This window comes from Mycetomoellerius zeteki, unplaced genomic scaffold, assembly GCF_001594055.1.
Source record: "Mycetomoellerius zeteki isolate Tzet28-1 unplaced genomic scaffold, Tzet1.0 scaffold496, whole genome shotgun sequence".
NCBI lineage: Eukaryota > Metazoa > Arthropoda > Insecta > Hymenoptera > Formicidae > Mycetomoellerius > Mycetomoellerius zeteki.
This window is the reverse complement of record NW_017257496.1, coordinates 279,325-291,920: the sequence shown is the minus strand read 5'-3', so window position 1 is coordinate 291,920 and position 12,596 is coordinate 279,325.

Here is a 12,596-nt window from a genome sequence, read left to right as displayed (position 1 = left end):
ATACATACTTTCTCTAAAGTTATGTCAAAATTTATGTAAAAATCACTAATTTTTTATAGTTGTACAAGTGATAAAAATTAATTGGGGACATGAATGACTCATTATGTGTAGTAAAGGACTGGAAAATCATGTAGATATACTAAGAATCACTAAGAAAAATGATCTGGTTAAATTAAATAGTAATTCTAGTGAAAAATGAACGAATCAGAATTTTCTGGTTAAATCTTCTAGAATTCTAGTTGAGTTAACTAGAATTCTGATTGATACAATTTTTCTGGTAAAAATAAGAATTCTAGTAGATTTTACCAGAAATATTATATCAACCGGTTATCTCAACTAGAATTCTAATAAATTTAACCAGAAAATTCTGATTCGTCCGTTTTCAACTAGAAAAGTTTTTTTTAGTGATCAATCTACATTGCAGCGTTAGTGGAAACGAGCATTAGAATTCGCAATAAATAGATGGTATGCATTTCATTTATTTGATACGACTGCTTTACTTTATTTTTTTTTTATACTCTCATTTTTGTTGCTTTGAGAAAGTGTAAAATACTTATCGCACGCATTAAGCAATATATCATACTATTATCGTCTTAAAAATGAAATAACAAGCAATATTTTCCCCTCTTCTCTGAATGGAATAAAAAGGATATAACGGGAGATATTCTCTACGGAGAAAGTAATTCTACCGCATGCTGTGTGTAACCTTCTTCTTTTTTTCTCTCACAACGGAAATAAATCTCCCCATGGAAACTACGAGCCGTTTTCGAACAAAAGGCCGGTGCGATAAAAATCGCTTCATTCAAAACCTCGCGCAGCTAGACGAAATCCCGAAAATGTTTGTCAGTGTGGCGTACACGAATAGAATCTGCGGGTTCAATTCTTCACGCGTCGTGCAAAGATAAGCCGAGCGCAATTTAGAGACGACGTCCGATATCGCCACGCACATAGATTGAAGTTCCATCGAATTAAACTTTCCGTCGGTTATAAGTCTCGCATAGACGATGAAGATCAAGCCACTTACGGCAACCATGTGAATGGGAAATCTGCACGTATATCACCTCATCGCACCCTTATTCAAATTACGTACGTGTGGTTTAACTTTCTCCGTGGCTCTCATCGTGACACTTACGAGCGGCAATATGGGATTCCGAGGTCGCGAACTTCGCGAACATTGATCAACGAACCCGTGTCCTCTGCCCAGTCTTCTCGAGGGAATAGCGAGAAGTATACCCTTAGCTATTCCTGCCCGGATCAAATCTGAGAAACTCGTGCTGCCATAAAATCCGATATATAACCTTAAGCGTCGGCTCGTTCTAAGATGGCTGCGGCTTTTCCTGTGGTTCGAAGAAATTGTGGGATCAACGTCTTAATGTTAGATATCCCGCGGCTCTGTTGCGAAGCGGAATGACGAGGATTTTCGGAACAATGCTGGCGTAATCGTTGGCTCGTGCCGGTTTGTGCTCTCAAATGCTGTGGTATAATATGTGAATGACACTCGCTATTCATATGATAATATGTTTGGCGACGGTTAAGTATAGGAATTAATTGCACTCGTTGTTTGTGCAATCAAGCAATACATATAAGCGGCAAGAAGACCTGTGAAAAGTGTATTGTTAAATATCGAATGTAGGTCACTTACTCGAATGTAGAGCAGCTTAATTAAAGATAAACAAAGTGTCTTAAGACCGCAAATGTGAATACACATCTGAGTAACGAAAGCCATATCGGTCTCAATTGGATCTTATTGTTAATGCTTAAATAATATTTTCGGTATAAATTTATATTATATTTATATTCAGTTTTGTAATTCATTCCGTACCGAAATAATTATTTTCAGTCAACGCAATCATAACTGGCGTAGTAATATCACAAATTAAATTGCAAACAATTTAATAATATCAATGCTAATAAACATTTTAAAAATATGTAAACAATTTGATGCTAATAAGCATCTTAACAAACTGTTAATAATTTAATTAAAGATATTAGACAAATATTAATTTATGTGCGTTATTTAATAAACTTGCAAAAGATTTAATATTTTTCTATTCTTTATTAGTATTTTTCTGTTTTGAATATTTGTTTTGTTTGTGCTTTGAATATATTTAAATATTTTAATAAACGTTTTATTATATATATATATTATTTTAACAAATGTTTCTCAACATAATTTTTTGACGTTAATTTGATTTTATGTTTTTATGTTTGTTTGAATAAAATTAATTACTATTGTTATTAAACAGTTAGCTGAACTGTTGGAAAAACAGAACTTTGAATACTTATCGTCACTTAATAATTTATTGTATTGTTATATTTACCAACTTTAGTTAACTTATTATGATTGTTAACGTCAGTCACTAATAGATTTTCCAATTTTGTTTCATCTTGGTAAAAATTCTACCCTTGTCGGTATCTCCTTGCTCGTTGCTGTCCTTCAACACATACGGATGGCGCCAGAGATTTAAACTGTATAGAGTGGGTATAAAGAGAGTGAAGCCAATTAACCGGAAGTCGCCATTTTACGACAAATATTTATGACGTAATTCCTCATCCTAACCTTTTCTTTTTCTAACGTCGTCTTCCTCTAACTAACAGTTAATGTAAAATGGCGGAATCAATCAGGAAGGAGAACCAGGATTGGCTTCATACCCACTCTCTTTATACCCACTCTAAAACTGTATCTCAAAATTTCTCAAAACTACATTAAAAAATTAAAAATTTTTAATATTTTAAGAGCGAGAGATAGAGAGAAAATTAAAGGGAAATATTGAGGTGCATTAAATCTCATTTATATCCAATTAAAAGCTTTTATTGTTTTAAAATGTTACAGAAATATATAGATTTATTATGTGGATATCTTATTTACCAACAATGATGTAGCAGAGAGAAACCTGAATGGCCATGCCAGCTTTTTTCCTGTTATCATCGAAATCGCCCGTACACTACCGTCAGTACATCCATTTCCAGTTTGGGAACTACGTGACTACGTACATTTTCTGACACTATCGATAAAATCATATCGTCGAAAGAAGATGTGGTTCGTGTCTGTACTAAATCCTCAGGCTAGAGGCGTGCCGACTATTCATAGGAGGAGTAGTTTGGTCTTTGAATGAAATTTATTTGATGTGTTATTCTGTATCCATACTTATCGTCCTACCTATACAGTCTCTACCTATCATACTTATTGTCCTACCTATACATATTTTCATTTATTCGTTCCTATTCGCATATACCTATCTCTACTCGTGTATTCCTACCTACATTACCTCATAAATGTGCAATAACACCGCAAATATAATACGTTAACGGCTGCTTTCAGAGAAAATAGCTTTTCAACTGTTGTAAAATTCTTCAATACGATTGTTCCTTGCTTTTGGTTTCCTTATGGATCTAAATATATAAACTAATCATACTGAAGGATTTTACAACAGTTGCAAAACTACTTTCTCTGCTGAATGCAGCCTATAATAATTAAAACAGACTTTCAATCTTTAGAATATAAAAAAAATTGTTAAATAACAAGGCTAATGAGAGTTAGCGCGGATAATCAAGCACAGGTTTTGTATATTTTTTAATCTACTAAACTACCGCTTGATTATCCGCGCTGATTCTCATTAGCCCTGTTGTTTGTTGGTTTGTTGTATTTTAAGTAATTCAAAAAATATAAGAATTCGCAATTTGCGAGCAAATTACCCTTCCGAATGTTCAGTTTACTAATTAAAAACTCAGATTGATGTCACACACCAACCTACCTCGTATAGATCCTCTTCTTTCTTCTGGCCAGATTGAACTCACCTTTCGTTGCTCCTGGTTGATATTCTGGCTTCATATGTCAGAAATCTACAACATCGGCAGCAAAAAGGAGGAATACTCCTTTTGGTTGCCGATTGCTGCCGACTAACATCCCCGGCAATAAGATTTTACACTTTTGTACGATGCGCGAAACACGCGTCGCGAAAGTGCCGTCATATTAATAAAATTGACTAGATATTAATATGAACAATTCCTAATAATAATAATAATAATAATCAATAACTCTATTAACGTACGAATAAATTTCGCGTTTATTTTCACAAAATCGTTTTAATGACAGTTTCAAGCAGGAAAAGTTGTATTTTGTATTTACTATTATCTTATCCCCAAGTGTAAGAGGAATATTCAATTGCAACTTTTACGCATATAAGAAAATTACAAATTATAATCTATATTATCACATGATGATCTATATCATCCACATGACCGCCAGAGACCACTGATTAAAATCGTGTATCATTTGCCCGGTTTTATAGTAAGCATCAAAATATAGACCTTTTACTATTAGCATAACTATTAGCATAATAAATGTTACAAAGAGCATGTTTCACGATCTACTTTTTGCAATTTATATAATTTTCCAATTAATATTGACATGAACATGTTCATCTAAGCCGACAACTGCGCAACTGTTTGCCATACACTTTTGCACAGTCAGTATGGTCAACGCGCGTTTTATAAAAAAAACTATAAATAAAATGGCGTCTTTCCCCTTGTGACATCTTCCCTCGAATTACCTTATAAATAAAAATTCCGCGAGGAGAATGTAATCTAATCTATCTGTATATTTATTCTGTCGCTCAGTACTTGCTCGTTAGTTGATATGTACATACTTTATCTATATAAACAGCTTATGATCCTCATAAAGTTTCTAGAGGAAACAAAATAGTTTCTTTAAAAACTATTTATGAAATTTTTGTAAAAAATATTAAAACATATTTGTGTCTCGTGCGGTAAGAATTAATTACTAATTGACGATTCCAAAACTATGACGACGCTACAGTCAGCGCTGTCACCATTACTGACTTTTGGCACATTCTGGAATTTGGGCGTGTTCGAATATCCTCTTGGACAACCTAGGCCGTATCTTTCTTATCTGTACATCTTGGCCACATGGAGTATTTTAATGTATTTCTTTCACTGTCCAATAGTAATCAGTATGCTGCAGAATTATAGAGAAAGAAACAATTTAGAAACTGTGGTATATGTCGCAGACATTATCCTCACGATTACGCCGATATTTGTTAGCTTGCTTCATGTTAAGGTAAGAGTTTTAAAATGTACTCCCTCAATATCTATTATATGATTTTTTTAATTCCTTAACTTTGTACAATCAATTTTTTTTTTTTTTTTTGAGAACATTAAAGGAATCTTTATCTCACAATTATAAGCAAGATGTTAATGGATTTGAGGATGCAATTCGTTATGCAAAGTCTTAGACTTTTAGTCCAGCTAGTTTAGTAGCTGCAAAAGGAAGAAATATTACGATTTGTCGTTGTTGGTACATCTTTCTAGATATTATTCATATGGAAAGTGAAATTAATAAAATGAAGTTACTGCCGTTTCCTACAGAAAAAAAATCTGCTCTTTCACATGGTGAAGTCTTATTTTGAGAAACTCTTCGTTATCATTCCTATTCAAGTGTTTATATATTTAGAAATTAATATTTCGTCAACCATTGCGAAAATTGCAAAATTTTAGAGGACTTTTCGACCCAATTTTTGATTATGAATAACGCTATATGATTAGTGTCTACTATTTACGAAACACCCTGTATATTACTTTTCTACATTGGGTTTTAACATAACTATTCTAATATTATATTTCAAATCAAATTTAAATAACTCCTTATCTAATATACTTCCTATACACATTGCAATAACAATTTTTACTCGGATATAAAATTGTAATAAATTTTTAAATATCTCATATAATCGATTAATATTATTTTTTAAAGGAATTAAAAATGTGCCTACATGAACTTTCCATAGTAGACGACACGTTGGAAGCATTCGGTACGTCAAAGGAATACCAACGACTACGCAACTGGATAATTAGAATGATGATCGGATGGATTGTATCCATTTTTTTTAACTTTTTGTTAAATTATATACAACTTATATATGTTTATGAGGCAGATCTTGACATCATTCTTACAACTTTTCTTTTGACATCTTACTTTGATTTTATATATACCTTCAACGCTCTGATTTGGGGAAATATCATTAGGTTAGTACATATGTAAATATTTATTTCATAAGCTATTGTTTATTGACAGTGTGCATTAAAATGTTTACACTCTGAAGGACTTAACGATTCTTTAAAATTATTTGAATACTCTAAAGTACTTTATATAATTTCAAATAACACTTTATTAATATTAACATTGAAGTTGTAAAGAATACATTATAAGATAATCAAAATGGAAAAATAATAAAAAAGTTAAATTAAAATATAAAAACAAGTAACATAATTCCAATTCCATTTAGTCTGACTTTAACTATTTATTAACGCAATTATGCGTAAATCTATTTATTAACACAATTATGCATACATCATAATTATAATGAAAAACATAATTATATCCCTTTCATTTAATTCAGATACACAAGCTCCAGATTCCATCAAGTCAACGATCTTTTAAATGTAATCTGTTCAGATCTTTTCGAAAACGATGCAGATTATGAAAGACAATACAGATCCATTTCAGTGCATCAACAGATAACGGGAGTTAGGGATCGCAAGCAATATATATGGATTATAATGTAATTTTTTAAAAGAATTACTATGTACACACATGCATGCATATACAGAGTGTCACAATAACTATTATCACCTGAAATATCTTCTAATCTATAAGATGAAGGAAAACAGGAGAAGGGTCAATAAGATGGGTTTTTGGATCCATCACCGATCAGCCTCCAAGTATGTAGTTTTATTTTTCTGTCCAAGGCTCATAACGCCCTGAAATGGTTTTTTTCAAAAATAACTTGATCTGAGGAGGAATAACCATTTTTAAGTTTCCATTTTACATGAGTTTTTGTACTTTAGAGCAAATCGAGATGCATTTCATATTCTAAATATTGCTCGCGCAAGATCAAATTTCCCAAAAAGTGCACATATATATGCACTATAAAATATGTCAAAGTCATCATTTTTCGTGAGGTACTTGACCTTCAAAGAAAGGCTTATTTTTTACAATTTTTTTACGTTAACTCTAAAATATTTTACTTTATGAGTTTCGTCAGGAATAATTCCCACAATGAAATAAACGAACTTGAAGATGTGTAAAATACAGGAAAAAATATTGACCAATGAGGAATAGGTATGATAGGCCTTCAATATAGTGTCCCATTTTAAATAATGCATTAAAATTTCTCGAAAACTATGGTAGATACGGAAAAATATTTCAAACAAAAGTTGTATAGTTCGGAGGAGGACATAAGACAGTATCAATGATTTGATCTTGGGTGGCGTCGCCAAGGCCTGGTCAAGGCCTTACGTCGATTTTTTAAAATGGAACCCCCTATTTTTCATTAGATTTTCTTGTAGCTTACCTCGAGAGCTTTTCAAAACATTATAATAAAATATTTTTTCATTACGAATTTTTCGAGTTATAAGGCTCGAAAGTTACAGTACAATTGGCATTAGCATTACGCAAGTTGTTCGACTGACAGTTACAACCTCTTGAATGTTGTTCAGGATCATGTCCTAGATAACATTTGTGAAGATCAAGGCCACTGGAGATTATCCTTCTTATTTTCATTTTTGTACTAAAATTCATTTTTACGTAACAAAATTTTTTTAAATTGGATTGCTAATTTCTTATCGAAATTCGAAATCGAATAGTTTTGAACAACTTTTTTATAAATATTTAAAGTTCCTGATATACATAAAAAACAATTATGATACATAACAAAAATAACAAAAGAAAAATAAAAATTAAACAAAATTTTTTTATACAATATAGTTTTGTGACATGTTAATTGTTATTCTATCTATTTCGAAGAGTTCTCAGCGATTAAAAACAGACCTAAAAATAAAAAAGATATTTATAACTTAAAATAAAATTTGAAAAATCGTTTGCAAAAGTACGTATCTTCTTGTGTATCTAACTATCCAATCGCTTTATGATCTAATACTTTTCGACGGAATTCGTCAAGAACAGTCCAGAACTCTAATCAGAATTACTGCAATTCTTAAAAACATTTTAGACATTGGATTTAGAAAATTTTCTATCACCTGTCGCGTACCTTGCAAACCGTTGGTTCAATCGCTTCGTCACTTTATATTTTCGGCAGAACTCGTCGAGAACTGTCCAAAACTTTAATCAGAACTATTGAAACTCTCAAAGAAATTTTCGGACGTCGAAAATTTTCTATGTCCCACTTCGAAAATTATTTAAGAGTTCCAGTAGTTCTGATTAGAGTTCTGAACAGTTGTCGACGAGTTCCATCGAAAAGTATAAGTGCCTTTATGATGATTTGATTAATTATAGCTTTGATTTAATTACAGGCACGTCCACCTACAACTGTGCCTCATATCACGCAAATTAAACAAAATATTCAACATACAAATGATAGTACATGTTCTATGGTACTTCATATCCGCTTTAGAATTCTCTGGCACTATATCGTTTATATTCGAACATATAAATGTAATATCGACAATATGGACATTTAGAAGTATTATGACCATTTTTACAAATACTTATTATTTTATTCCGCAAACCGCCTTATTTATCGTATCAAACTACATATGTCAAACTGTTTACTACAAGGTATAGTAGAATTAAAAAACATTACTAATTATTTATAACTACAATAATAAGCACACGCTACAATTTTGCAACAATGAAGTTACACATATCGAAGTTGTCTTCGAAACAACCCAGTCTTATTTATTGGGTGTAAAATTTTATTACAAACTTTCATATTGTATGAAAATCATTTTAGATAAACGAGACAGTAACAATTCTTTACAAATTGTCCAGTTATAATTTCGATGAAGACTTACGTGAACAGGTAAATAGTCACAACAAAATGTTTTATAGAATATTAATTATTCTATGTGTAATTTTACTAGAGCTTATGGAAGTTGAACACCTACATAAATTTTATCGATGAATATTAAAAAAATGGGGACATTATGAAACAGCAATTGTATTATACCCTTATGTTTTATTTTAGAATATTTGTCCAATTCATATTAATATCATCTCATCGGTAGGGATATATAGGCTATAGAAAGAGAGAGAGATGGGTAATTATGCATATTAAGGGACACCGCGCCAATAACTTTGACTTTGACATATGTTGCCAAGGTCATGATTCTGAATAATTTTGCCTTAATAACTAGGTAATTGTCTCTTATATGTAGTTTCTGAGATATTTAGACTTAAAGTTTGAAAAATAGTGTCTCTTTTCTATTATATGAAACAGAAATTTTCTGCCTTAAAACATATTTTACGACTTTTTACGCGAAACAACTTTCACCCCACCTCCCCTCTGCTTCAAGGTCGCACGACTTCCACGCGAAGCTTAGAACACATACTAATGGAAGAGGAATTGTCTATGCTACCCAAATATCAGACGTGAAGCCAACATCTATGCGAGTGAGAAAACTAGAGAGGCCCAAATGTTCGCATTGCGCATGCGCAGCACCACGCAGCACCGTCATGTCACATCTGTGTTTTACACATCCCGTATGAAAAGAACGTATTGAGAACTATTCAGAACTATTAAAAAATAACTATTCAGAACTATTCAGGAAACTATTTATATCGTCAGCGGTATTATGGGACATTACTATTCATTACTATTGGAAATACGAATAGTTTACTACTGAGGTGAATAGTAACTACTATCGGAACTACTACTGGAACTTACTTTCGTCGCTCCAGAAGACGTCAGATCATTCCTGATGTCAGGATGATCCTTAGGACGTTTTGTGCTGTCTGGGGTTAAATGGTTATTTTTCATTAACGGTTATAACAGTTACTGTTGCTTCAAAATAACCGGTTATTTAAACAGTTATCGGTTACATAAAGGCTTATTTTTTATATATAATACCCTACATCCTAGCCAGTAGCCACATTTTTTTATTATTTCTCATTATTTAACTCATTTAAGAAATCTATTTTGAAATATTTCATTATTTAAAATATGGCAAACGAATAAACATAAAGTGTAAAATTTTATTTACAACGATTGATGTCAAATTGAGTAAGACCAATAATTACATACGTCCGTTTTGTTCAATTACGTAGTCACAAATAGTTACTTTTCAGAGCTATTCGCCAATAGACGTAGTTAATATTTAATTACTGTTTAATTACGTAGTCGCGAATAGTTGCTTTTCAGAACTATTCGCCAATAATAGTTCTAGTTACTATATAATTACTATTCACGCACATAGTCGCCAATAGTTACTATTCAAGTAACTATAGAAATCTGAATAGTATACAATAGTTCTTAATAGTTTCTTTCCATATGGAATGTACGAATGTATAAGAAACACTAAACGAACTATTTACACAAATGACGGTGCTGCGCATACGCAATACGAACATTTGAGGCTCTATAACTCTCTCTCGCACAGATGTTGGCTTCACGTTCAGCGTTCTATTCCTCTTCCAGTAGTATATGTTCTAAGACTCGAAGCGACTCCCATCCCACCTCCCTCCTGCCAAGGAGCATTCGACTTTCCACGCGCGAAGCAACTTAGAGACCTGATGAGTTGAAACTCGTTTCGCGTTGAAGTCATGCGCTTCTAAGCAGTGGTGGGAGGTGGGGTGAGAGACACTTCGCGTGGAAAGTCGTAAAATATATTCTAAAGCAAAAAATTTCTGTTTCATACAGTAGAAAAGAGACACCATTTTTCAAACTTTTTGTTAATAACTTTTTAACGAAGGATGACTACCATCTAAAATCTGTTAGGATTAAAGTTAGTGTCATGACTTTGACAACATATGTTAATGTCAAGGTCATCGGCGCGGTGTCCCTGATAAAAATAATTATTACACAAATTAGACCTTTAAGTCGAAATATCTCAGAAACTATAAGAGATCGCTTATACTCGGTTGTTAAGGCAAAGTTAAATTTGTCTTAAATTTAATTATTAATATGAACGCTGTTTGTTTTGAAATTGAAAAATGAGTGTGTGATTCTAACATACATTGAAGTTAAAAATAGCAACATGTTGTTTATTAAGAAATTGCATTCTTTAACATCTAACAATGTAACACAATTGATATTTTATAATAATGTTTTAATTTTTGCATGGCCATTTGATAGAATTTGCGGGTGTCCGAATTTTCATGAAAGGTAGTGTATATCTAACGTTTATTCATTATTTTGTATCAGATTTTACAATTTATATTGCAAACAAAACTAAAGAAGGTAAAATTTGGCACGGGATTTTTCTATCTTGGATATAATTTCATTTGCCAGGTATGTCCTATATTCAATAAAAGTGTAAGCATATAATAAACTTATAAACGTATAATGGAACAAATACGTTTACATTCAATCCTATAAATTACATAAATAGCTAAGTGGCAAAATAATATTGGAATTATTTCTCAATTAACTGCATTTGTGTATTTTTCATTGTTATTTTACAATATTCAAAACTTTTTATATTAATTATTCTCAATTTATCGCAAATATTTTTATTAAGTATGACGAAAGTATTTTTTTTTCAGTTCTACAATACAATTTTGGCTGTTATAATGACTTTAATACAAATGTTTGGTGCTGAGTACTACAACAACTATCTCTAGCATGGGTACTACAACAACTATCTTAGCCTGGTGGCTAACACATATGATATCCGTGTTTCTAATGTTTCTCATGGAACCATTGCGTTGCGAGGGCGTAGTCGAAGAAATACGTTTCTCTTAATTTGACTGAAATTTATTTGGTTCATCCCGTGCGGATAACTGAGATTATATAAAAAAAATATTTGATGAGAGATTCATGTGAAGCGTAATAATAATAAAATTATTTTAAAAGTGTTTCTTAAATATATGAAATACAAGAAATTAAAAAATATAAAGATTATATACAATAATAATTAGAATAAATGTAATTGTTTTCTATATATCATAAGATAGAAAAGTGTTTGTTAAATAACATATATAATAAATATAACATATAATAAGTATTGTATTATTATTTTTCCCATTTATCCTATTCTCAAATGTTTATTCAGGATTAAGTTTTATACAAGTTGGTGCAGAAAAGCAATATCTACACACACACATATATGTATAATATGTACTGTTTTCTAAGAAATTCCTTCTATTGTTTCACACTTATTTGTATACGTCTTACTAATGAAATGATAACAAGAATTTTAATGTAGCGGATATAATTTGTTAATTTCGCTTTTCTGTAAAAATAATTTCGCTTTTCTGTTACTAATTCTTATTGTTTATCTCAATGAACTTTCTGCCTAATCTTTTAATACTTAATAACTTATTCATATATAGTAACTGGATTTTATACCAGTTAAAGTTTTGCACATGATTTAAAATACTTTAAATAAGTTATTAGAAAAATGATTCTAATAATATACAAAATACGATAGGGTTATACGATAGGGATATTTATTGACGTAACGAAAAATTATCCCTTTCGGATCTTACATCATTCATCTGAATTTCTCATTTCCGCATGCTTTGAGATGAGATTCAGCAATGAATCCTTCGAATCATTAAAAATACATACATGACCCTTGAATTTTATCGGATGATATCGATTTAGTAATTTTCAGTT